The following is a 22,777-nucleotide window of genomic DNA, read 5'->3' as shown; positions in this document are numbered from 1 at the left end:
AAAATTTTAAATGCAATATAGATTCTTTTTGGCACCCTCTCTATTCACTGGCCCATCCACCACTTGGAGAGACTGGAGACTACAGAAGCTTGTCTGATATGTGTGCCTAATGGAAGGAGAATTTGAGCAGCTTGTTACAGAAATGCTGGTATGTACTGTCAGTAGTTTAGAGGAGGTTATAGTTCCTGGCTTGACAGACAGGAATGGGTGCTTTTCCAGGGGAGAGTTCACTTGGTCTTTAGCTTGAATGGACTCTCCTGGATAATTAATTGGATTTCTCTTAGATAAGGAACTTAGTCCCCTGGCCCTGTGCCCTCATCTGCATCTTAGGCCTGTGACATGTCACTCAGGGTCTAGACCTTCAGACCCTAGGGAGACCCCCTTTAAACTTAGATTGGAGGTTGTTGGGAAGCACAGAAATGTAGACAACTTCATCCTGCTGAATGAAGAGTTATTTTGGAGACTATGATGTATATTCATGGTACCTCAGCAGTTTATTTGTATTCTTTTAATGATGGCTTGGCTGTCACTGCAGATTGGCAAGAATGCCACTATTGTGTCTTCAGGGTAAACAGTTTTTTATGATTTTAAAAGAACACAGAGAAACCACATAACCTTACGTCAGATAGCTTAAAAAGTCAAATATTGAAAATATAGAGCAAACAGATCATCTGACATTATTTACTAGCAATTTTTTTAGATTGACTCTTGCAGTATTTTCTATTGAGGCCACATGCTTGAAGTGTCTTACCTATGGGGATCTTTCCTTTTCTGCTTGATTCACTACTGGGGACTAGCTTTTGTGTCTTTTTAAATTTTTAAGCCCATATTACTAGAATGGCCTATGGGTTGTCACATTATTAACACCTTTCATTTTTAAAAATTGTTTACCTGTTTTTTTCTTTGCTGGCAGTTGAACTCAGGACCTAGTGTATGCTAAACATATGCTCTACCACTGAGTTACACCTGTAACCATTGAGTTCATCATGTGATCTTTTGTCAGAGGATAAATCCTAAAAGTCATTGGTACTTGATAGAACTGGATGAATAGGTGAGAAATAAGATAACACACCACTGAGATAGTGCAGGCTGGGATTTGTCTGACACTTAGAGTAGTTGGCATCTTTCTGTGAAAATCAAAGTAGAAATGTAGCCTATTTATTGCATGCCCTAAGTTCCCTCCCCCAATATTTATTACTTTTTTTTTTCTTCTTTTGGTCTGGCTGTGTTCCCCCTTGTTTTGGTCATGGGGAGTGATGGGATAGACACAGCTCAGGCTGGTAGTTACTACCAGAGTTCTGCAATGGGTTCTCTGAGTTCTGGAGGACCAATTTTAAAACATTCCTCTGAATCATACTGAGTTTTTCCCATGAGGCTCTGAGGGAAAAAGGACCTGATATTCATTAGGCGCCTGTTATATAGCAGGTACTTCCCATTACCTCATTTACTATCGCTTTAGTCTTCTGACAACCTGTTGAGAGAGTTCTTAAAAAGAAAAAGAAAAGAACACCAAGTTTGGTAACCAGGCTAAGGCCCCATAAACAAGGAAGTGGAAGAACTAGGTGCTGTAACTACAAAATGTATGTCTTTCCAAGACTTCTTAAATACAGTGCAGAATAAGTTGGTCCCTATTCTGTCTTAAATAAAATAAGAATGCAAATGATGGGCACCATGGGTATCCACTGCATTCCATTCCTAATAAATGACAAGTCATAAGCCTGTGCTGACAACGTGCATGACAGAAGGTCTTTGGGAGCAGTTCTGGATGGCCACTATAAAAAGATTTTTGAGCAGCTTGTCACATTAATCCATCAGTGATTTTTCTCTCTCTCTCTTTTTTTTTTCCGTACTTTTTTTGTTTTGTTTTGGTACTGGGGAATTGAACTCGGGTCCTTGCGCTTGTGCAGCAGGCAGCGAAACCACTGAGCTAAATCCCCGGCCAATTTCTCTCTTTTTTTAAAAAGACTTTATTTCAGATAATTGAAAGCCAAATTGATAGACATTTTAAAAAAATCTTTTAACTATCAGGATTAAGTTGTAATAGTTAATGTATAATCAAATAGGGCTTATCAAAGCTATAATGAGAAAATAGAAATCATTTGTAATTAGACAATAATTAAAGGCAAGGGCATGCCCAGTGATTTTAAAGTGCTTGAAAACAATTAGTTTTCTTAAGTAGGTTAAACAGCTGAGTTACAAGCTTGTTTACACTATTAATTTACTTAGCAAACCTGTTCTTCATAAATGATGCAAAGGTGAACTTTAGCTTCTGAATTATCAGAAGGTCAACTTTAATGGATATTCTTTGTTTTCTTTGTTTTCTTTTTTTTTGTACCAAGGATCGAACTTGGGTCCTTGCGTTTGCACAATAGGTGACAAAACCACTGAGCTAAATCCCCAGCCCTAATGAATATTCTTTTAAAAATATATTTTATACTATGAATTTTTTTTAATTCTAAAAGTGTTCTGTTCTTCCTCTGATCCCTCTTGACAGTTCAATCTGAAAGGCTAGTGAGTAGACAGAGGGAGGTGTAGGAGGTCAGGCCATCAGGGTCACTGGCTGTGGAGACCTTCATCTGGAGGGAGGGCTGGTGTAGTGTCAGAATCCAGGGGAGGTAGAGACATCCATGTGTGGCTGTGATGGCAGCAGTGATGAGAGATTGGTTATGTGTAAGTAATTGTTCAGGATCATGGGAACCAGCCCCTCTCACTGCTGGAGTAGGGTGTCAAAATACTATTGGAAGAAAGTTTTGTGTTAATACAGTATCTGTTTGTTTCTTCTATGTAAAAGAGACTTTTTGTGGATGTCTTCTTCTTTGAGTAACTACTTTGAAGATAATCATGGGCTGTGTATTAAAACTATTGGGGCCAGGGATTTAGCTCAGTGGTTCTGGCGCCTGCCTCGAAAGTGTAAGGTCCCAAGTTCGATCCCCGGTACCAAAAAAAAACAACACACATACACACAAAATTGCGGGCTGGGGATTTAGCTCAGTGGTTCCGGTGCCTGCCTCAAAAGTGCAAGGTCCCGAGTTCGCTCCCCGGTCCCAAAAAAAAATAAGAAGAAAAAAGAAAATAAAACTATTGTTATTCTCTTTTGTTTTGAAACTTTCATTTTTCATTAAAAAATGCTATTGGAGAGAAGACAACTAGCATGAACCTTACAATGTTAAATTAGTATGAAAAGTCTTGGTGTGTGTACATGGAGTTTAATAAATGTCAGTAAATATAGAAAGAATATCAACATAAAATGCATGTATGCCATGTGTATTTATGTCTGTGTATACATATGTGTCTAATCAGTTCCCTAGCTCTGTCCACAGTAGAGACTGAGAGGACTGCCTGGGAGCAGCAATACAGAAAAGCAGTGAGCACATCAGGTGCACAGATCTTGACTTCCATGTAGTACCATTTTCCACTGAAAGGAACCCCAGCTTCTTGAAGAAATGGCTAATTGTAGGACTGGGCCAGATATGGTTAAGATGAATCTAGAACAGATATCTTTATTAGAAATCAAAGAAATTTTGAAAGAGAGGTGAAAACATGCCCGAAGGACACAGATGCCAGCTTGAAGGGGCTCTTGCTGGCCAAATCTGCAATAATTTGTTCATCAAAATTTAAGAAATGATAGCCTTGAATAAAATAAAACTAAGTGTTCTCACACAACGTCATCTGCTTTGCAAGAAAACCTATGGACTCGTGAATAAATTGAGTTTGAAGAATAGATTAATTGCACATTACCTCTCTGCAGAGTGCCTGTTGATTACAGAGGGGAAGGGTAACTGCAGTGGAGAAACCTGGCAGGCACCACCTTAACCAGGTACACCAGTGAACATCACCAGCAATGGGACAAATTGAAATCCTGTGACCTGTTAGGATCCAAAGGCCAAACGCTTCATCATATCTGTGATATTCCTGCCAAGATGAAGAACCGGCAGAGAAACAACAGTTTGGGAGATATCCTGCAAAATAAGTAGTGTGTGATCTTCAAAAATTCCATGAAAGTCAAAGCAAGACTAAGGAACTGTTTAAAACTGAAGGAGACTAAAGAGACTTGACAACAAAATTCAGCGCATGATTCTTTTGCTCTAAAGACCATTTCTGGGACAAATAGCAAAACTTAAGTGGGGCTTGAGGAATAAATGGTAGAAAGGTATCCATGTTAATTTTCTGACTTTGATGGTTGTATTGTAGTTACATAAGACAGTGGTTTTGTTTTTAGGGAAACACATGTATTTGGGGTGACGAAGCATAAAATTCGGAATTTACTCTCAATGGTTCTGGGAGAGAATATTCTTTGTACAATTTTTGCAACTTTGCTGTAAGTTTGGGATTGTTTCAGAATTTAAAATGATTTTTAAAATTAATATTCTTGCACTAAAATTTAAACCAGGAAAAAGGATATAAAATTTAAAGTCCTCCATTTTTTTATTTTAAACTCTTTTGAACTGGAGGTATGGCTCGGCAGAGTGCTTGTCTAGCATGTATGAGATCCTAGGTTCTATTCTTAGCACCAGAAAAAGGGAGCGAGGGGAGGAATCAACCTCTCAAGTATTTTGGTTATGTGTGAATGACTATATAATATACACTGTAGATCATATTGAGTAATTGTGTTGTGCTGGACATGCTGCATTCCTTGGGATACAATGGTTGTGATCAGAAAGAACACCCCTTCCCCCGAGGTACTCAGCTTTGTATTGTTGGAGGTGCTCTCACTTCTTTCTGCTCCTTCTTACAGGCAGGAACGTGCTTGTGGGAGATTGGGCTCTGAATTCATAACCCAGCCCTGCCAGTGACTGAAATCCACTCAACTTCATTGCCGCCGTCCCACCCAACCTCCCTGTTCCCGTATCTGCAGATTGGTGATATTACTGTCTCCTCCAATAGCAGTCTTGTGAGAATTACACAAGGTGGTAGGGAAACATTAGGATACTTAACGTTTGTGTGTGGCACATAGATAGCAGGCACCCAGAAATGGTGCTCTTGGTGATGGAAGTTCGTTCAGGTTTTGACTTTTAGAAGCAGCGTAAAAATTGCATTGTGCATGTGTTACATAAGCTTTAGAAAATGTTAACTATTTCGTGTCTTGTCTGTTGCAAAGTTTTGCTTTTAGTGGCTTTGTAGTCTCATAGAGTGATGTGAAAAACTAGATGGAGAATTTGGAATATTTGTCTGAAATGCTGGAACATGAGCAATGTGTAATATAAAATACGGGCTTAATTCCAGCATTATTCCAACATTTTTGTTCTTATATGGGAATTTGTCCATTTTCCAGATAATTGTGGGCTAGTTAGGTGAATTTGCTTAAGTTTAAAGGATCATGTGATGCTGATCATAGGAAATATGAAATTATTGTCTCATTATAAGCCAAGAAAATACTTGTGTATGAGGTTTTGAGAACTTTGTCTGCTGGATTTGGAAAGTCAGAAAAAGGAGTAGATACTAATTTCCTGCTTGTTTTAGTTTAGTTAAAATCATTTAATTTGATGTTTATATTCCTGTACGTCCTGCTTCGGACCTTCCTTTAAAAACCAGAATAAACTGTTAAAACCTCTAAATTGCTTTTTTTTTTTTTGCCTCCAGCAGACCTATTTTGCAAATGACCAACTTTCTATTTTGAGTTTTTAACAAGAATGTTACCTCTTGTTACCTTTCACATTTGAAAGAATCAACTTATTTATAGGATATTATAATTGCAAATAGATTGTGATTTTCCTGTACTCAGTGGAGGAATATAAATAAACCATTTTTACTGTGACTGTATAGTAAACTCATGTAGGACAGGAGATGTGCTTGAAACCTGTGAAGCAAAGAGTATCTGTCAAAAAGAGATAAAGAGATAACCCATTTCTTTAAGATGAATCTGATTTAGATTATTGCCTCAAGTTAGCAAATGACTTGTTTCTCATTTTGGAGATGAGTAGCCCACAGAGTTGCATTATAACCTTCATGGTTTTATGAAGACCAGATTGTGTTGTCCATGTCACTAGCCTGTGTGAATCACTATTCCTTGACATGGTAAAGGGGTCCACCTGGAGAGTGCCTCCTGGAGTAGGGACAGGAGTAGACTGAATGGAGAGGAAGAAACTGCTCTTCAGGTCATCCCCCTGAGAGTCTGTACTGATGTGTATCTCAGAAGCGACAGCCCATCAGCCTTGTTTCCATCCCCCTCTCTTCCACACATTTTGCTTTTAGTGAATAGGATTTCAGGCCTATTTATTGCCTTTTTGTTTGTTTGGTCTCGCTAGGTATGTAGTCCAGGCTGGCCTTCAACTCATGATCATCCTGTCTCAGCCTCCCAAGTGCTAGGATTACAAGCAAGCACCACCACTCCCAGCAAAACCTTTTGTCTTCATTCTTTGCAGGTTGGCATTAGCTTATGAGCAGGTTTCAAAAAATGCCAGCCACTGACGACCAGCCTGTCTTGTTGAGTGTGGTAGAGAGAACTAATTACTGATGATCACATATTAATGATCACTCAAAAAACAAAAACCATTTTTGGTCCTAAGCTATTGGTGTTCCCTAGGCAGGTGCCAGGATACTCTAATACATCACAAAGACCTCACATGTTACAGCTTGCCAGGTTTCTCCCCTGCCCCAGAGTCTAGACCACCCCCCCTTAATGGATTCCCACCAGGGTTGCTCCTGGCTGCATGACCCACCTTCTTTCCATCAATTTGTGTTTTACCATTTACCCTTCCGTAATAGAAGTCAGCTTCTTGAGAATACTGTTTGCTTCTACTCTAATCTCTTCCAGGCGTGTCATGGAAATACAGAAATGTCTAGTTGGATGTTAAATCATATTGGGAGGGCATGTTTGATTACTTTAATAAATACCACTTATGGTAACTTGATATTTACAAGAAGTTCTTTGAGTTTTGTTTTGTTGTTTTTCATGGTGCTGGGGTGATTGAATCCAGGACTTTTTGCATGCTAGGCAAGTGCTCTACCACTGAGCTACACCAGCAGCCCTCAGCTATAAGAAGTTCCATATTTAAGGTGAAACTTTTTTTTTTTTTTTGGTACCAAGGATCAAACTTGGGTCCTTGGGCTTGCGCAGCAGGCAGTCAAACCACTGAGCTAAACCCCCGGCCCTTTAAGGTGAAACTTGAAGACCCAGTATCTACTTTCTTTATACAGCCTTAGGTTCAGTCATCAGAATACCTTCATGTGGTGAGGCCTTGTTCTACTCATTTTGTTGTCATTCTTATTTCCTGCCACATGGCAGATGCGGCTGAGAATTACCTTTACAAACTGCTGAAAACTAACCCAGTGATGGCCAGCATTTTAGAGACTGAGTGATCAAATTGCAACCCAAAACCCACTTATTTATTGCAAGGTACCAACACTGCAATTAAATCTGACTGTCTGCTGTTTGGCTGCTGGAGCGATTTGGCTCATTTGCCAACAGAGAGGGCTCTGCATGCCCACTGCAGCACGTTGCTGTAAGCTCACTAGCACTGCTCTAGCTTCATCTTTCTAAGGATTCAGTGGTCTAGAGTCCTGGAAGGCTATTAGTCATAGGGTGGGTGTTTTTTATTGCCTTTTATAATGTGTCTGTCTTGCTTTTTTTTTTTCTTTCCTCATTTTCCTTTTTTTCCATCTATCTAAAGAGTATCACCACATCACCTCTTGCAGCCCTCTACTTCTCACCCATATTTGCCTCTTAATGAAGGAAATAAAAAAGAAAGAAGTAGAAACTTGCTTTTTTCTTTTTTGAGACAGGGTCTTGCTGTGTAGTCCAGGCCAGCCTCAAACTTGTGCCTATCCTCTTACCTCAGCCTCCCAAGTGCTGGGATTATAGGCATGCACTACCACACCCAATAAAAGCATACAGTGCAATGTTTTGAGTCAATATTTAACTGCTTATATGTTGCCACATCTCTCTAAATTTTTAGAAGATTTGAATATTTTGTCTTTTGTATTTCATAAACTATTGCACTGTATTTAGATTGTGGGTTCTTTGTTGTTTAATTATAAGACAGGGAGTTAATGATTTTTTAATGTATGTGTTTGCAAATTTTGGTCAGTCTTGTAAAAAATAAGAATCTAGCATTTATTTATGGACCATTGGGGTGAACAGGATCTGCAGGTCTAGTTCTTTCCCCCTCTGAGATGTTGCAGCCCGAGCCAGTCATTCCTGATTTACCTGCTTCCACATTAGTTCCCAGGGACTCATTTGCATTTTGGGGGGCTGTCAGCCTGCCTTTTTGCTTCCTTTGTCCCTCTATTTTTAGAAAATGTCAACAAGTGACTAAATAGAGTACATTTCACGGGTTGTAAAGCAGTTTGTGAAACTTGGATTTTAATGTTTGCACCAGTATTTGTAAGCACGATGTATCTCTAAATGATAACATGTGTAACCCACCCAGGGGGCTGCCTGGCCTTACTGATGCTCTTCTATGAGAATAATTGACTTGAGTAACTACAGAGCTGCCTGCAGCTATTAAGAAGCTCAGCTATACTTACACCACCTGTTATTGTTCTCTCTCAGTGGTGGCAGCGGCTGCTTTTTCTATTTTTAATAAGTTGGCGATTATTTGATTTTTGTAGAGAGACTAACAATTCACTGAAGTGGCACAGTAAAAATGTAGTTGGTTTCTAACCTTCATTTCATTATCCATTGAACTTAATGGTATTAAGGACTCTCATCAATTATTATTATTGAAAGTATGATGCATTTTTATCTTACCAAACAGCACTATTCAGCTTTTCCAGTTTGAAAGCAGTATACAGCCCTGTAGCTCCGAGCACTTAGCTCAGCATACATTAATTTTGACAATGATGTTAATTTCAGGTGTGTTCTGCAGATACAATCTAATAAGCTAATCAACTGTGTCTGACCACTCCAGAGTTGCTGGGCCATTTTTTCCTTTGGTTGGCTTATTGTCATACGGAAATTGTCAGGTTCTTTTTTTGTCTGTTTTGTTCACTGATGTACCCCATTTGCTTAGTTGAATGTAATATTTGTAACATTGCAGTAAGCAAACAAATGTAATTAAATAATAGATGGTGCTCACAGACTAAATGTAATGTGAGACCAATGTTTTGTGCATCAGTTCAGAAAAGGATTCCTTGGTATTGTCTAAAGCTCAGAAAATTACTGGTACTCTGGAAATGCTGATTGTGTGGCTTATGTATTTACAAAGAATTTAGATACAATATATTAATGTAATCACTTAAAAATCACTGAAACAGTCAAAATACTGATTTGCTCACAAAAGCAGTAATAGTCATCAACCTAGATAGAAGCTTTGGGATGCATGTGGAGTCCATTGCTGAGTCTTGAAAATGACTCATTAATTTGAAAGTTGGCAGTTAAGTGTTGAATATTCTTTTAAAAATAATTAAATAATTATCTGGAAATTATTATAACAAACAGAAATACTAATAGTTTGGGGCGGGAATTATTTTGCTTTTGTTTTCTTGGCCGTGCTGAGGATTGAATTCTGAGTTCTGCATATGCTGGGCACGTACACTACCACTGGGCCATACAGGCAACCCAGAAGTACTGGTTTTGTAACATTCTTATTTACTGTTAGCATCTTGTTATTTTAAAAATGTAATTATTGAAAGTGTTGGATGTTTATCATCTTTAGAGCATTTTATTCTAAATTCATCAGAAGAGTATATTTGAATTCATAAATGCACTGTCAGTGCTGTTTTGATTTAGGGAATGCATTGAGTGAATTTGTCCAAAACTCTTGGCATTTTGTTTTTTATTTGTTTTTTTGGAGATAGGGTCCTGCTATGCCGTCTGGGCTGGTCTAGAACTCTTGGGCTCAAGTGATCCTTCGGCCTTAGCCTTCCAAGTAGGTGGGGTTACGCACACCACTATGCCCGACTGTTATCTTGGGTTTGAAATTGGTAGATTGTTTCTCACCTGTCACAGCAAAGGGAAAATCCACAGAATGGGATTTAAGAAATTATGGTGGACCCAAACACTGGGTTCTACTTCTAGAGTTATTTCTTTGGGTTCTTAGATCTTTACTACTTAGTTTTCTTAACTGTAGCATGAGATCAACAGAATTTACCTCAGGTTTATGGTTTATATGGCTAGATAGTGCTAAACACTGTAGTGCAATGAAATACTAGATGTTTGTATAGTTATTAGAATGACTTCTGAATTAATTGCTCACTCAGGAAGTTACTGGGCCCATTATGAGTATTTGATTACTAATGGTTGCTCAAAATCAGAGTTTTTCCTTTTTTTTAGTTACATGATTCCCTGTTTAAGAATGTAATTTTTAGAAGTATCATTACTGAAGCAAGAGAAAATGTAAGAAATTTGAGAATAAGCCTAAAAAGCCCTCTATGGAAAAAATGTAGAACTGTATTAATAAACATTAAAATTAAACCTAAATAGACACAGAGCCCTTTCATGTTCATGTGTAAAGAAGGCTCAATAATTTAAAGATGTTACTTCCCCTCAAATTGGTACACAAATTCAAAGCAGTTCCAATTTTTAAAGTCCCAGTAACTTTTCTGCAACTTGAAAATTAAATTAAATTAAAAATTAAAATTTTATGTAGAAGAGAGAATAGGAATAACAAGTGGGAAGAGTAATTAATCTTTTTTTTTTTTTTTTGGTACCGGTGATTGAACTCGGGTCCTTCTGCTTGTGAGGCAGGTGGCAGAACCACTGAGCTAAATCCCCAGCCCAATTAATCTGCTACTACTAGATATCTTACCATAAAACTGCTAGAAGCAGTGTGGTGTGGTGGTTCTGTGGATCAAATGGGAACACCTAAGCAGAGATCACTGTGGGTGTATGGAATCTTACTCTGTGGTAGAACTGGCTGTACTTCTCCACGGAGAGAGGTGACAGTTCACACTGATGACTAGTGGGGGAAGGGGAATAACAGACTTTCCAATAAATGATGGAAATACTCCATGCAGATTATATTAGTCTTTTAGGGCTATTATACCAAATACCACAAACTGGATGGTTTAAAATATCTGAAGTTTATTCTGTTACAGTTTTGGAGGCTAGCAGTCCAAAATCACGTGCCCTTTGAAAGCTCTAGGGAAGAATCTTTTGGTCCTCATCTATTCTTAGCTTCTGGTGTTTCCTAGCATCCTGGCTGTTCCTTGGCTTATAGCTGCATCACTTCAGTTTCTGCCTCCATCTTTACATGAAGTCTCACATGAAGTCTCCCTCTGTGTGTTTAAGGATCAAGTTGGACACCATATACAAAAATAAATACCAAATGGATTCTGATAAAGATGAAAAGCTTTATTATTTTTAGCAATGAACATAGGAGAATATGAGCTTGGAACAGAGATTATTTAAATGCAATAACAAAACCCACAAACTATGAGTGGAAAAAGTTGATACAGTCATGTTCACTATAATGAAGACTTACATTCATCAAATGACACTATAATGAAAATGAGAGAGAAAGTAAGAGAAAAAGCAAAGTGATCAGCAAAGGATGTGTATTTAGAGCTATGTATGCAGCTCAGAGGTAGAATGTTTGCCTATCATGCCTGAGGACCTGGATTCCATCCCAAGATTGCAAATAAGCACAAAGGATTTGTATCCAGAATACAGTAAAGAACTCGGAATTAATCAGAAAAAGACCTAATGGAAAAAATAGGCAAATGGGAATTTCACAGTAGAGGAAATCCAGATGGCCAATAAACTAGGGGGGAAAATCCAACTTTTTTTTAAAATTTCTATAATTTAATATGCTAAAATTGAGGAAATAAGGGGATGAGAAGTACACATAAGAAAAGTAATTTTGTGATTTTCTTCATTTTGATTCTATTGCTTTCTTGTTTTCAGGAGTAATGATCTTGACTTCAAAAGTAACAAAATACTTGAGAAGCGAATTTACATCTTCCAGTTTTAAATGGTATTCTTGTACTGTTTTCTCAGCAGTCCATGTTTCTGGATAAAGTTTATGATTATTGAGAAGTGTCAAGGCCTCTACAATGGAAATCTTGCCCTTGGGAATGTTCTTAATATCCATACCAAAGTGATGGCCCTTTGGCAATCTGGATTCCTTTGTCTCTTGCCATGTTTCAGAATCTTTTACCTGCAGAGGTGATACAGGATCTTTGGAATCAACATATACATCTTTCAGTAATGACAGCAGCTTGTTATTTTTCCTAGCAATTTCTCTCTTAATTTCCGGATGGTCACTCATCTCTCTCAGGACGCTGTGGGTGGACGGGTGCCTCGGGGCCGCAGACGGCTTCATCTTGCTGATTTCCCATTCTGTTTGGTTCTCTTAAGTTGAAATTCCTAATCGCTCAAGCCATCGCAGCCCCCATCCTCTCTATAACATGATGCACTCAGGTTCTCGATGCACATGGGTGACCTGGGGAAAATCCAACTTAATTAGACCAAAGAAATGCAAGTGAAACCACAATGAGTTAATCATTTTATATCCGTGAAATTGGCAAACGTTAAAAGATTTGAAGCCAGGTATGATAGTACATGCCTGTAAACCCGGCACTCGGGAAGCCAAGGCAGGAGGACCATGAGTTCAAGTTCAGCCTGTGCTATAAACCTTGTCTCAGAAAAAAAATATTTTAAAACACCAAGCTGGGGCCAGGGATTTAGCTCAGTAGTTTGGTCGCCTGCTGCGCAAGCGCAAGGACCCAAGTTCAATCCCCAGTACCCCCCCCAAAAAAAAAACCCATAAAGTTTTATTAAGGATATGGAACAGTGAAAGCTTATATTTTTCTGGTGGTAGTGTACATTTTTGTAACCATTTTGGAAAATGGCATAGTGGGTTTTTTTATAGTATAGAGGCTCAAACCTAAGGCCTTTGTACTGAACTACATCATCAGGCCTTTAAAAAATTTTTTTTGAACCCAAGTTCCAACCCTGGTACCAAAAAAAAAATTGGGGGGGGACAGTGTCTTGTTAAATCACTAGGTTGCCCAGGTGAGCCTCGCCTTAGCCTCCCAGAGTGCTGGGATTATAGGCGTTAACCACTAGGCTTGGTGCTTATTCACATTTTTATCAAAGCAACAGTATGATTGTCTTCTGTTCATTTTTTTCCTTGGCATCTAAGTAAATTGAGCCAGATGGAAAATGTCCAGTAAAGTGTGATCCAGCAGTTTCATTTGTGGGCATGTATTTACCCCACTGAAGAGTCCAAGTATATGTGTATGTACAAGAGACGAGTACTAGGATGTTGGTAGCAACATGGCTTGTAGTGGTAAAAATTGGATATTTAAATGCACATTAGGAGAATGGATGACTACATTATGGTAGTCTTTATGGCTTTTGCATGAGTGAACTACATACAGCTAATGTCTCAACATAAGTGAACTTCAAGAGCATAGCATTGGGAGAGTTAATTGCACAATAGAGCAGGATACACTTGTAAAGTTCAAAAATATATAAAACAAGTATTGTCTAGGTTACAGAGCATTATGTTGTAAGTCAAGAGGGTGCTAAGTTAAAGAGGTGGTTAACTGATGGAATGTAGAAAGGGGGAATGTTACAAGGGCTTCTGGATTCTGGAAATGTTCTGTTCCTTAAGATGAGTAGTGGATGCATTAAGTTCTTTTGTATGTATTAGATATTTATAATAAGTTTGGAATAATAGCTAAGTTTGGAAATTACCCACAAGTTTTATTATGTTCAAGAGTGGAAAAAAAATAACAGAAATGTCGTCTCCATCCAAAAAGTAACTCAAGTATCGAATACTTCTTTTTAAATGTGTTTTGAATTCTTTGTAGATGAGAGATGCTTAAATCAGAATAGAGAAAGGCCTGGTGATCCTTGTTTGTGCCATGACTTTGGCATCAGGGTGGCTTCTGCCACTGTAGACATGATTGTGTCTCAGAAGCCTGCTGTAGGGATTTTTAGCAGCATGTAAACACTTATTCACATTTTTATTAAAGCTACAATATGCCCATCTCCTGTTCTTTAATTTTTTTCTTGGCATCTTAGTGATTGAGCCAGGAAATGTTTGCACATTAGATTCTCTTTCGCCATGTCAGCCATTTAATTTTACTGTTCCTAATCTCTAGTTGATAAGACTTCAAAATATGAGCAGTTGAGTAATAGTCTGGTTTATTCTAGACAAAGTTGATAGCTTTTTCTTGGGGCAGTCTTGCTTTAGAACATTTACTTTCCTACCAAATTCTCCAGTACAGAATCTTTTAATGGTAGTCTATGTCTGTCCTTTTCTATTGAAATCTTATAGTTAATATATAAGATAGAAATAAATAAAACCAGCTTTCATTTCTTCCAAGCCTACTTGGACAAGCAGTCACCTGGTTAGCAGCCAAAAAACCTCAAACCTTTATCTTACCAAACATGAAAAATTCACTACCATATGAAGCCTAGTTAAGACAAAATGGTCTTGGGGGAGGGTGGGTTAAACCAGTCCCCTTTAGTCCTTGCACAATCTAAGAGCCACTCCCAAAGGTAGCCAAGAGAGACTGAGTGGCTTGAGAGCTATTAAGAATTGTTATGTTAGCTGCAAATGGGGTGCAGCCTATATGTCCAGCCTTGGGGTTCCCAACCTTTTGTTTGGCCACCTGCATATGAATGAAGACCTCATAACCCATTTGTCCCCAGCAGATGGCCTGTCAAGCCCAGTTCTCAAGACTGAAAGAACTGAGACAAACAGGAAAACAGAAATTCTCTATGGGAGAGAGTCAGTCTTAAGTACAGTCTTGTTCATCTGGAATATTCAATATAATAGCCATTGTAATTTTAAATTATCTTTAGTAAGATTTTTGCCATTTTTGTAAATATTTGTAGCTTTTAGGGCCTAATATTTATACATGTAAAAGGGAAATGTAGCAAGAAGATACGAGTGCTCAGTTCTTTAGAAATTAAGTCTCTTACGTATGAATATATGTATATGCGTACATACTGGGGATCAGACCCAGGGCCTTCACACTGAGCTACATCCCCATCCTTTTTTAAATTTCGAGATAAGGCCCCACCAAGTTGCCTAGGCTGAGCTTGAACTTGGAATTCTCCTACCTCAGTCTCCTAGAGTGCTGGGTTAAAGGCATGAGCCACTATGCTCAGCTGTGGATACTGGTTTTGAACCTTGGAGGTCTCAGAGATTAAAACTAAAATGGCAAATGCTACAGGGTTAAGTCTTGTAATGCTTTCGGTGTACCTCATTGCATAGACATTTTCTGGAGGCTGACGGGTGATCTCATGTCAACTAGTTCATTCATTTAGTGACCACCTTATCCTAACCATGGGAGTCTGTCTGGGTTTTTTGTTTGTTTGTTTTGTTTTTTGTGGCAAGCTCTCTAATGGCTCCTAAGTGTTCAAACTGGCCTCCATCAAGTTGTAGCTTTGAAATTACCCTGATGATTTCCCTGTTTCTGTCTGATCCAGACACCTGAGTGTGACAGAAAAATAAATGAAGTAGAACCCAGGTACCTGGGAATTCTAAAAGCTGGCATTTGTCCCCTGCAGGAACAATCACTTACTGCAACCACTGTCAGTTACCTTTAAAACAGCCGCCCTTACCAGTGATCCCTCAGCTACCCAAACCCAAAGGTCAAATGTCCTCTCACCACACAGACTAGTCCTGGATGCGAAAGCTGAAAAGATCAGGGGGTTCAGTGCAGTGAGAACAGAGTCAGGTCCAAGAGGGAATGTACAAACCCCCTTTGTCTTTGTGAGGAAGATAGGGGACCTCACTCAAAAAAGAGGTCATTGGGGCCAGGGATTTAGCTCAGTGGTTTTGCCACCTGCTGCGCAAGCATAAGGACCTGAGTTTGATCCCCAATACCAAAAAAAAAAAAGAGGTCATTGGTACCGCTCTTGCATTTCCTAAGTGGTCTCTGGAGTCATCAGCATTGTCCTTGTAGTCCCCTTGCCAGTCACTAGAACTGTCAAAAGACAAAATTACATCAAATTTACTTTAAAGATCTTAATGGCTTTTATTTATGATTTTAGAGTCAGCGACATCTCATTCCATAAAACAGAATATGTTCTAATGAGCAAAGCAGAAAAGGTCAGTTTATAGACAGAGAAGGTAGAACACAAGTAAAAACATATTGGTTGTTTAAAGTTAACTTTCCTTGTAAAAGGTAAAGCATAGAGAATTCTCTTTTAACGCTGGCTAAAGCGGCTTGTTTGGTAGATTTGGCCATTAATCTCTCATTCTGATTTCTCAGGTCAGAAAAAGAACTCAGTTTTGGCTTGCAGCTTTGGCCTAAGTGACTTCATGTTGATTTGGCCAGATGGGGATAGTGCAGGAGCTCTGTCCAAACCAATGGCTCCCTGTAAATTTTGCTTCACATGGGATGTCCTGGACTCTTACCTTTCTCTGGATCCTCAGACTGTGCTTGCTGTGCTTTGCTCCAAGCTTACCTTGTTCTTACAGTAGAAGAGTGTCAACCGGAAAGCTGTGGCAGCAGTGTTTGGAGGGGTCAGTTTTTCACCTCCAACAAAAATGTGTATAGAGATAGCCCATTTTAAATGCAGGAAAACTGAGGCTGTGGGGAGGGAGCCCTGTGTTGCACCCAAGGTTATACTGGGAAGGGAACTAATTAGAGCCAGCTGCAAAGCCTCAGTTCTTTGCTCTGTTACTATGTGCTGCCTCCTTACTGGCCTTTTATCTGTCTCTCCTGCCAGATAACCCTCCTTCTTTCTGAAGTGTGAATTTGGTTGTTTGTTTTGCTTAGTAGATTCCTTCCTTGGTTCCTCACTAAGATAAAGTCGAAATACTGCCTGAAGGACAAAGCCCTGAGTATCTTACTGTTACAGACTTATCACCTGCAGCTTCCTCAGTCTAGTAGAGTGGTCAAGATCATGGGCCCTAGGAAGCAGACCTGTGTTTGAATCTTGGCTCTGTCACCTACCCTGTTAGGAACCCTAAAGCTAGCTGACATCTGTTCTTTAAGATTGTGAAACAGGAGCCAGGGATTTAGCTCAGTGGTTCTGCCACCTGCCTTGCAAGTGCAAGGACCTGAGTTCAATCCGCGGTACCAAAAAAAAAAAATATTGTGAAACAGTGCTCAGCGGAAAGGCCTTGCCGGTCTCTCTCAACCTGTAGCCTCTTCACTGCTCCTCTTAGCATCTGTATGCACTGTTGTTTGTACTTTCATTAGGAATCATACTACCAGCATTTATTATTTTTTAACTGTGTACCTTTGGGGACAGATCAGTTTGGTATTTTCATAGCCTTTGGGTATGGATAGTGGCCAAGGCTGTGGTCTGTGTGTACTGGATTTCTGCATGCTTCTAGCATGAATTGTTTCCTCTTGAGCTGGCTGGTTTTGCTCCTGCCTGTATGCCTTGCCCTTTACCATCTGGGTATTTCCAGCTTCTCTACAGTTAAGCAGTGCTATCCAGTAGACTTTCAGAGGTGATGCAAACACTCTGTATCTGTGCTGTTCACAAAGGTATCCATGTGTGACTAGTGAGCATTTGAAATGAAGTGTGACTTCATATGACTGAAGAACTAATTTCTAAATTTAATTCAAGTTTAGTTGCAACACCATGGCAGACACTCAGATCTTAAGTGTTAAACAAGACATGAGAGTTTGTCTCTTTTTTTTTTTTTTGTATAGTGTCTGTTATGTGGGCTTGAATTTGCTATCCCACTGCCTCAGACTGCCAGCACTGGGATTACAGGCATGTGCCATGCTGCCCTGCTCTGAGACTTTTTATCTCCTCTAATTTGTAACTTCTAATACTCTCCTTCCTATCTGCCATGTATTGCATTGCATCTTGCACCTAGATAAATAGACTGATAGTAAAATTGAATAAAGTACAGTTGGCCCTCTGTATACATGGGTTCCACATCCACTGATTCAACAATGGCTGGTAGAAAATATTTGGGGGAAAATGCATTTGTATTGAACATGTACAGACATTTTTTCTTGTCCTTATTTCCTAAACAGTATAGTAGTTATTTCATACCACATATGTTGTATTTGGTATTATAAGTAATTTGGAGATTTTTAAAGTGTGCATAGATAATGTGCACATACCCCACAGTATTTTATATGAGGGGCTTGAGCATCTTGAGTTTTTGATGAAAGAATGACAGATCCTGAGGAATGACTGTACTTATACCACTGAAGTACACTATCCACTGAAAAAAGTTAACATGGTAAACTTTATGGGATGTATATTTTACCTGTGAAGAGCTCAGAGAGTACATGGTGAAGGGACACCTGCAGTGGAGCCATCAGGGAGGTTTTCACTGAGGAGGCTGAACCCTGAGTCAGACGGGTGTAGTAAGTGAAGGACCAGGGGATACGGATGGCAAGTGACTTTCTGACTTGGACCTGAGAGGACTGGAAAGCAGGTGGGTACCAGACTAAAGAACCAGGTATGGCAGGCACAGGGCACTCTGTCTGGAAAGCCAGAGGAAGCCAAGAGGAATTTCAAGCAAGCAAATGACATGTGTGGATTGCACTTTTATAAAGATCCCTCTGGCTGCTTTGTGGAAAGTGTATCAGAAGGTGACAGTAACAGTCACAGTGATAATAGTAGCATGCAGTGCACAGAGCCATGGGGATGGAAAGTGATCAGGACACCATGTGGAGAACAGTGTTCAGACGGCTAGGAAGAGTAGGATTTGGAAGCTGCCATCTCCTCTTTGAAAAATAAGATTTCCTCACTTGGAGAAGTCTTTACCCATTTTGCAATGCACTGCTACATAAGGAATAGTTAATCTAAAATTAAGTGAGATATTGTTTTCATTGATCTGTAAATATGGAAAAACAGGCACAGTGTTGCATATCTGTAATATACCAACTACTAGAGAGGCTGAGGCAGGAAAATTGCAAATCTGAGGCCAGTCTGGGCAACTTAGTGAGACCCTGTCTGGTAATAAAAAATTTAAAAAGCTAGGGCTGTTGCTCAGTGGTCACATGCCCCTTGGGACCACAATGAATCTCTAGTACCTCTCACGTCAAAAAAAAAAAAAAGAAAAACCCTCTGGGACTTATAAGTAATGATAAAATAAGATACAAGCTCTTTTCCTTAAAAAATAATATAGGCAGGGATTGGGAAAAGAGATGACTGTGGCTGTAGAAGAGCAGCATGGATGGATCCTTACATGAATATGAGAAATCACATAGAACAGAATGCACCCAGATATACACACAATAATGTAAGTGTGTAAGACTGGTGAAATCTGAGTAAGTTGATGGATCTTGCAATGTCAGACACAGTTGACATAAGATGCTACCAGTGGGAGGAACTGGGTGAAGGCTATACAGGATCTTTGTGTAGTATTTCTTACAACTACATGTGTATGTTCAATTTTTTCAAAATAAAAACTTTAAAACAGAAATTGAAGACATTTCACTTTGAGATTCTGTTTCTCAGTATTTTGCTTTTTTGGGGGGTGGGGAGATGGGCATTGAACCCAGGGTGCCAAGCATGTGCTCTACTCCTGAGCCACACTCCTGGCCCCAGCATTTCCCTCTTATCTGGCTATTTCTTCAGTAACAGTCTTTACAGAAATGATTTGATTAAACTTGACATTACTAAAGAATACTTAGCTATTTTTTTCTTTACCTTTTAACATCCATAAAATAAAGATATATCTTATAATTTACACAGAGCTAGCACTGACTTGGTTTAATTTGCAATAATTTTTCTTTTTCTTATCCCTTTTCCCTCTTTTTTTGGTGGTGTTGGGAATGAACCCAGGGCCTTACGCATGCTAGAGAAGTGTTTTACCACTGAGCTACACCTCTAGCCCTTGGCAGCAGTTTTTCTTAATGGCATAGAAAATATTGATTTCTCTCACAAGCATTAGTTTTTTTAGGTTTGATATATTTGGTTAGCCAGAACTTCAGTCTTGTTGGAACAGAATTATACCTGGTGAAAAGTTTATTAGGCACACGTTTTGTGATTCATCAGCTATTAAGTGTTTGTTTCTTAGCTCTGAGCCCACCCTTTGCTCGTCTGTTTTGTGAGATGAAATTGGCCTCCTAACCAACCATATTTGTGACCGCTACTTGACTCTCTGTGAGGCAGTGCTAGCAGAGGACAAAAGAGGGTGACTGCATGGCCAGAGAAGGAAGAAGAAACTTGCTGCTTCCAGTCTGCTGCAGTTAGGGCCTTTGAGCACCACTTCCTTGCTTCAGCTTAGTTCCTTCCTGTAGCAGTAGCTGAAATCCTTTTTTGCATTATTCCAGTGCTTGCAGGACCAGCTTCATGGCACCCACTGAGTGGTAGCACTAGACCAAAGTCCCCTGCTCTGAGGCCCATGGTTCTTCCTCAAAGCCTCTTTCTTTGTTTCCCCAGCCCTGGGGCAGTTTGTACCTCTGTAGTATCTTAGTGCACACACACTCTTTTTTGCCTAGTCAGTGAGTAGTTAATAACTTTCTACCTAGTTATCAGTTCTTTATATTAAAACTTCTCTGTTAAAATAATGAGAGGTTTCAGTCTCCTGGGTGGACCTTGACTGATACCACTCAACAGGCCATCAGCAGGAGCATGTTCTGCATTCAAGCATCTGTCTCCCACGTATCTGTTCCCCGCAGCAGATGACCTTTGAAATGAAACCTGGTATTTCCCCGCTTAACACCTGTCAGTGGGTTCCTGTGCTCTCAGGAAAAAGAAAATTCTTAATGAGGCCTACAGGGCCACAAGTGATCTGGCCCCATCTGTCAGGCCTGTCTCATCTCATACTTTGCTGGGAGTCAAACCATGAGAAAAAAATTCACTTATTAAACTGGAAGGCATGGGATGTCAGATCACTGCCTTCTGTAATGATTAAGTGAAAAGCACCTGTGTAGTCATGTTACCACCCTCCTTAAAAGACAGGTGGGAAGTTATCCTCTTCCTTTGAGTTGCTAATAGTCACAAATTGGAGGTCTTGCTACAACAGGAGCTCACAGTATACAGATATTTGCACCTCTAAACCCAGTGTGCTGCTATGATTGACTGCTGTGGTTGTGTTTGACTCTGTGGATTTGACTTTTAGGGTCCTTCATGTCACTGGAATCATGTAGCATTTGTTCTTTGCCTTTCTTTCCTGGAGGTGGTCTCCAGCTCTCCTCCAGTAGATCAGAGCTCTGTGTTCTGCTCTGGGCAGGTGTGCCGTAGTCCTTTCCTAAAGGTGACTACCATATACTGAAAATTCTTTCTGACCTCTGAAGCATTTCTTTCATTGCTCTGTATCTTCCACCACTACATCACCGGCATCATCCTCTTGGTAGTTAAGAGTTGAGACTGTTTCTTAGTGTTTGTCCTATAGAGTAATTTCCAAATTATTCTCTTGTTGAAAGCAGATTTTACGAAATGTATCTCAGTGGAACAGTGCCGAAACCTGGGTTACATCCCCAGTACCAAGGAAAATGAGGGGGGAGGAGGGAAAGGGATTTTACTAATTCTCTAAAATCACCATAACCTGTTAGGGCTGAAAGGAACTTAGGGTCACCCGGCCCCATTCCCTCTCTCACTTGTATGGCTTAGAGCAAGTGAGTGGCTTGCCCAGGTCCTGTGGGGTGTTGGAGCCAGAGGCAGAGCTTCTAATCCCCCGCCTCATGTTTTCAGTGACAGTGAGGACCACAGACCTGTGTGTAAAGCAGTATCAGAAAAGACTCACAATGTGACTCTGCAAATTCTTTCCAGACCAGTCTTTCAGAATTTACACACCCAAATTGGTGTAGTTTTTTTTTTTTTTGGTACTGGGGATCGAACTCAGGACCTTGCACTTGTGAGGCAGACAGCGGCACCACTAAGCTAAATCCCTGGTCTGGTGTTGATTTTTAAAAATCAGACAATGCTGATAATGAAAAAGGTGTCCTACCACTGATTCAGTCTGGAAGGGAAGTTCTGCTGGGCAGGGTGGCACATGGCTATAATCTCAGCATTCTGGAGGCTGAAGCAAAAAGATCACTGTGAGTTTGAGGCCAACCTGGGCTACATAGTGAGTTCAAGGCCAGACTGCACTACATAGTGAGACTTGTCTCAAAAGCCAAGTAAATACGAAGAAAAGGGAGTTTCTTGGACTGAGCCAAGAAATATACCAGGAATGAGCACTTCTAAAGTAACTGCTTTAATTGCCTCACAAGTGCAAGGTCCGAGTTCAATCCCTGGTACCCAAAAAAAAAAAAAAAAAAGTAGCTGCTTTAAAAGGAGCAAAACTTACTTGTCTCAGTAAATTGTAGTATGAGTATTGAAATCTCATTATTTCTCTTTTTTTTCTAAATTTTATTTTATTGTAGTAAGAGCACTTAATAAGAACTCTACTCTCAACAAATTTTTAAATGTACATTGTGGTTAAGTAGAGGCACAATGTTGTGTAGCAGATCTTTAGAACTTACTCATCTCACTTAACTGAAACCTTATGTCTGTTGATCAGCAACTTCCCATCTCTCCCTTCCTGCAATCCCAGGCAGCAACCATCCCACTCTTTCATTCAGTGGATTTGACCATTTTAAGGTTCTTCATATCCCTGGAATCGTGTAGCATTTATTCTTCTTTGAGGACTTTATTTCACTTAACATAATGTCCACAAGTTTCATCCAAATTATTGCATATTGCAAGATTCCTTTCTTTTTCAAACACATTTCTTTATAATATAGTTAATAGAGTGGCTATTATTTTGACAGGACTTAAATATCCTTAGGGACAATGACCTAATTTAATTTAGATTGATTGATTGATATGCTTTGTGGTGCTGGGGATCAAACCCAGGGCCTCAAGCATGCTAGGCAAGCGCTCTACCTTTGAGCTATATCCCCAGCCCTGGAAATTATTTTTAAAAACCTATTATGTGGCACCTTATTGACTACTATGGTAGTGGGGACTAACGAGAGGAAGCACTGCAGGCAAAGTTTCTGGGTGAGAGACTTGATTGCC

General features: G+C 39.6%; 1 protein-coding gene and 1 pseudogene across 15 annotated transcripts in view; one reads left to right on the top strand and one right to left on the bottom strand.

Annotated features, from left to right (window-relative positions):
* Tnrc6b (trinucleotide repeat containing adaptor 6B) overlaps window positions 1-22,777 on the top strand; it is a 255,688-nt gene that overhangs the window by 131,713 nt on the left and 101,198 nt on the right. The gene's annotated exons all lie outside the window — the stretch shown is intronic.
* Window positions 11,748-12,276, bottom strand: LOC110349373 (NADH dehydrogenase [ubiquinone] 1 alpha subcomplex assembly factor 4 pseudogene; annotated as a pseudogene).

Source organism: Heterocephalus glaber, unplaced genomic scaffold (assembly GCF_053883595.1).
Source record: "Heterocephalus glaber isolate CG9 unplaced genomic scaffold, H.glaber_assembly_v1.0 deba00001444, whole genome shotgun sequence".
Classification (NCBI taxonomy): Eukaryota; Metazoa; Chordata; class Mammalia; order Rodentia; family Bathyergidae; genus Heterocephalus; species Heterocephalus glaber.
Note: the sequence above shows the minus strand (reverse complement) of the source record. Positions and strands in the feature narration are given on the sequence as shown.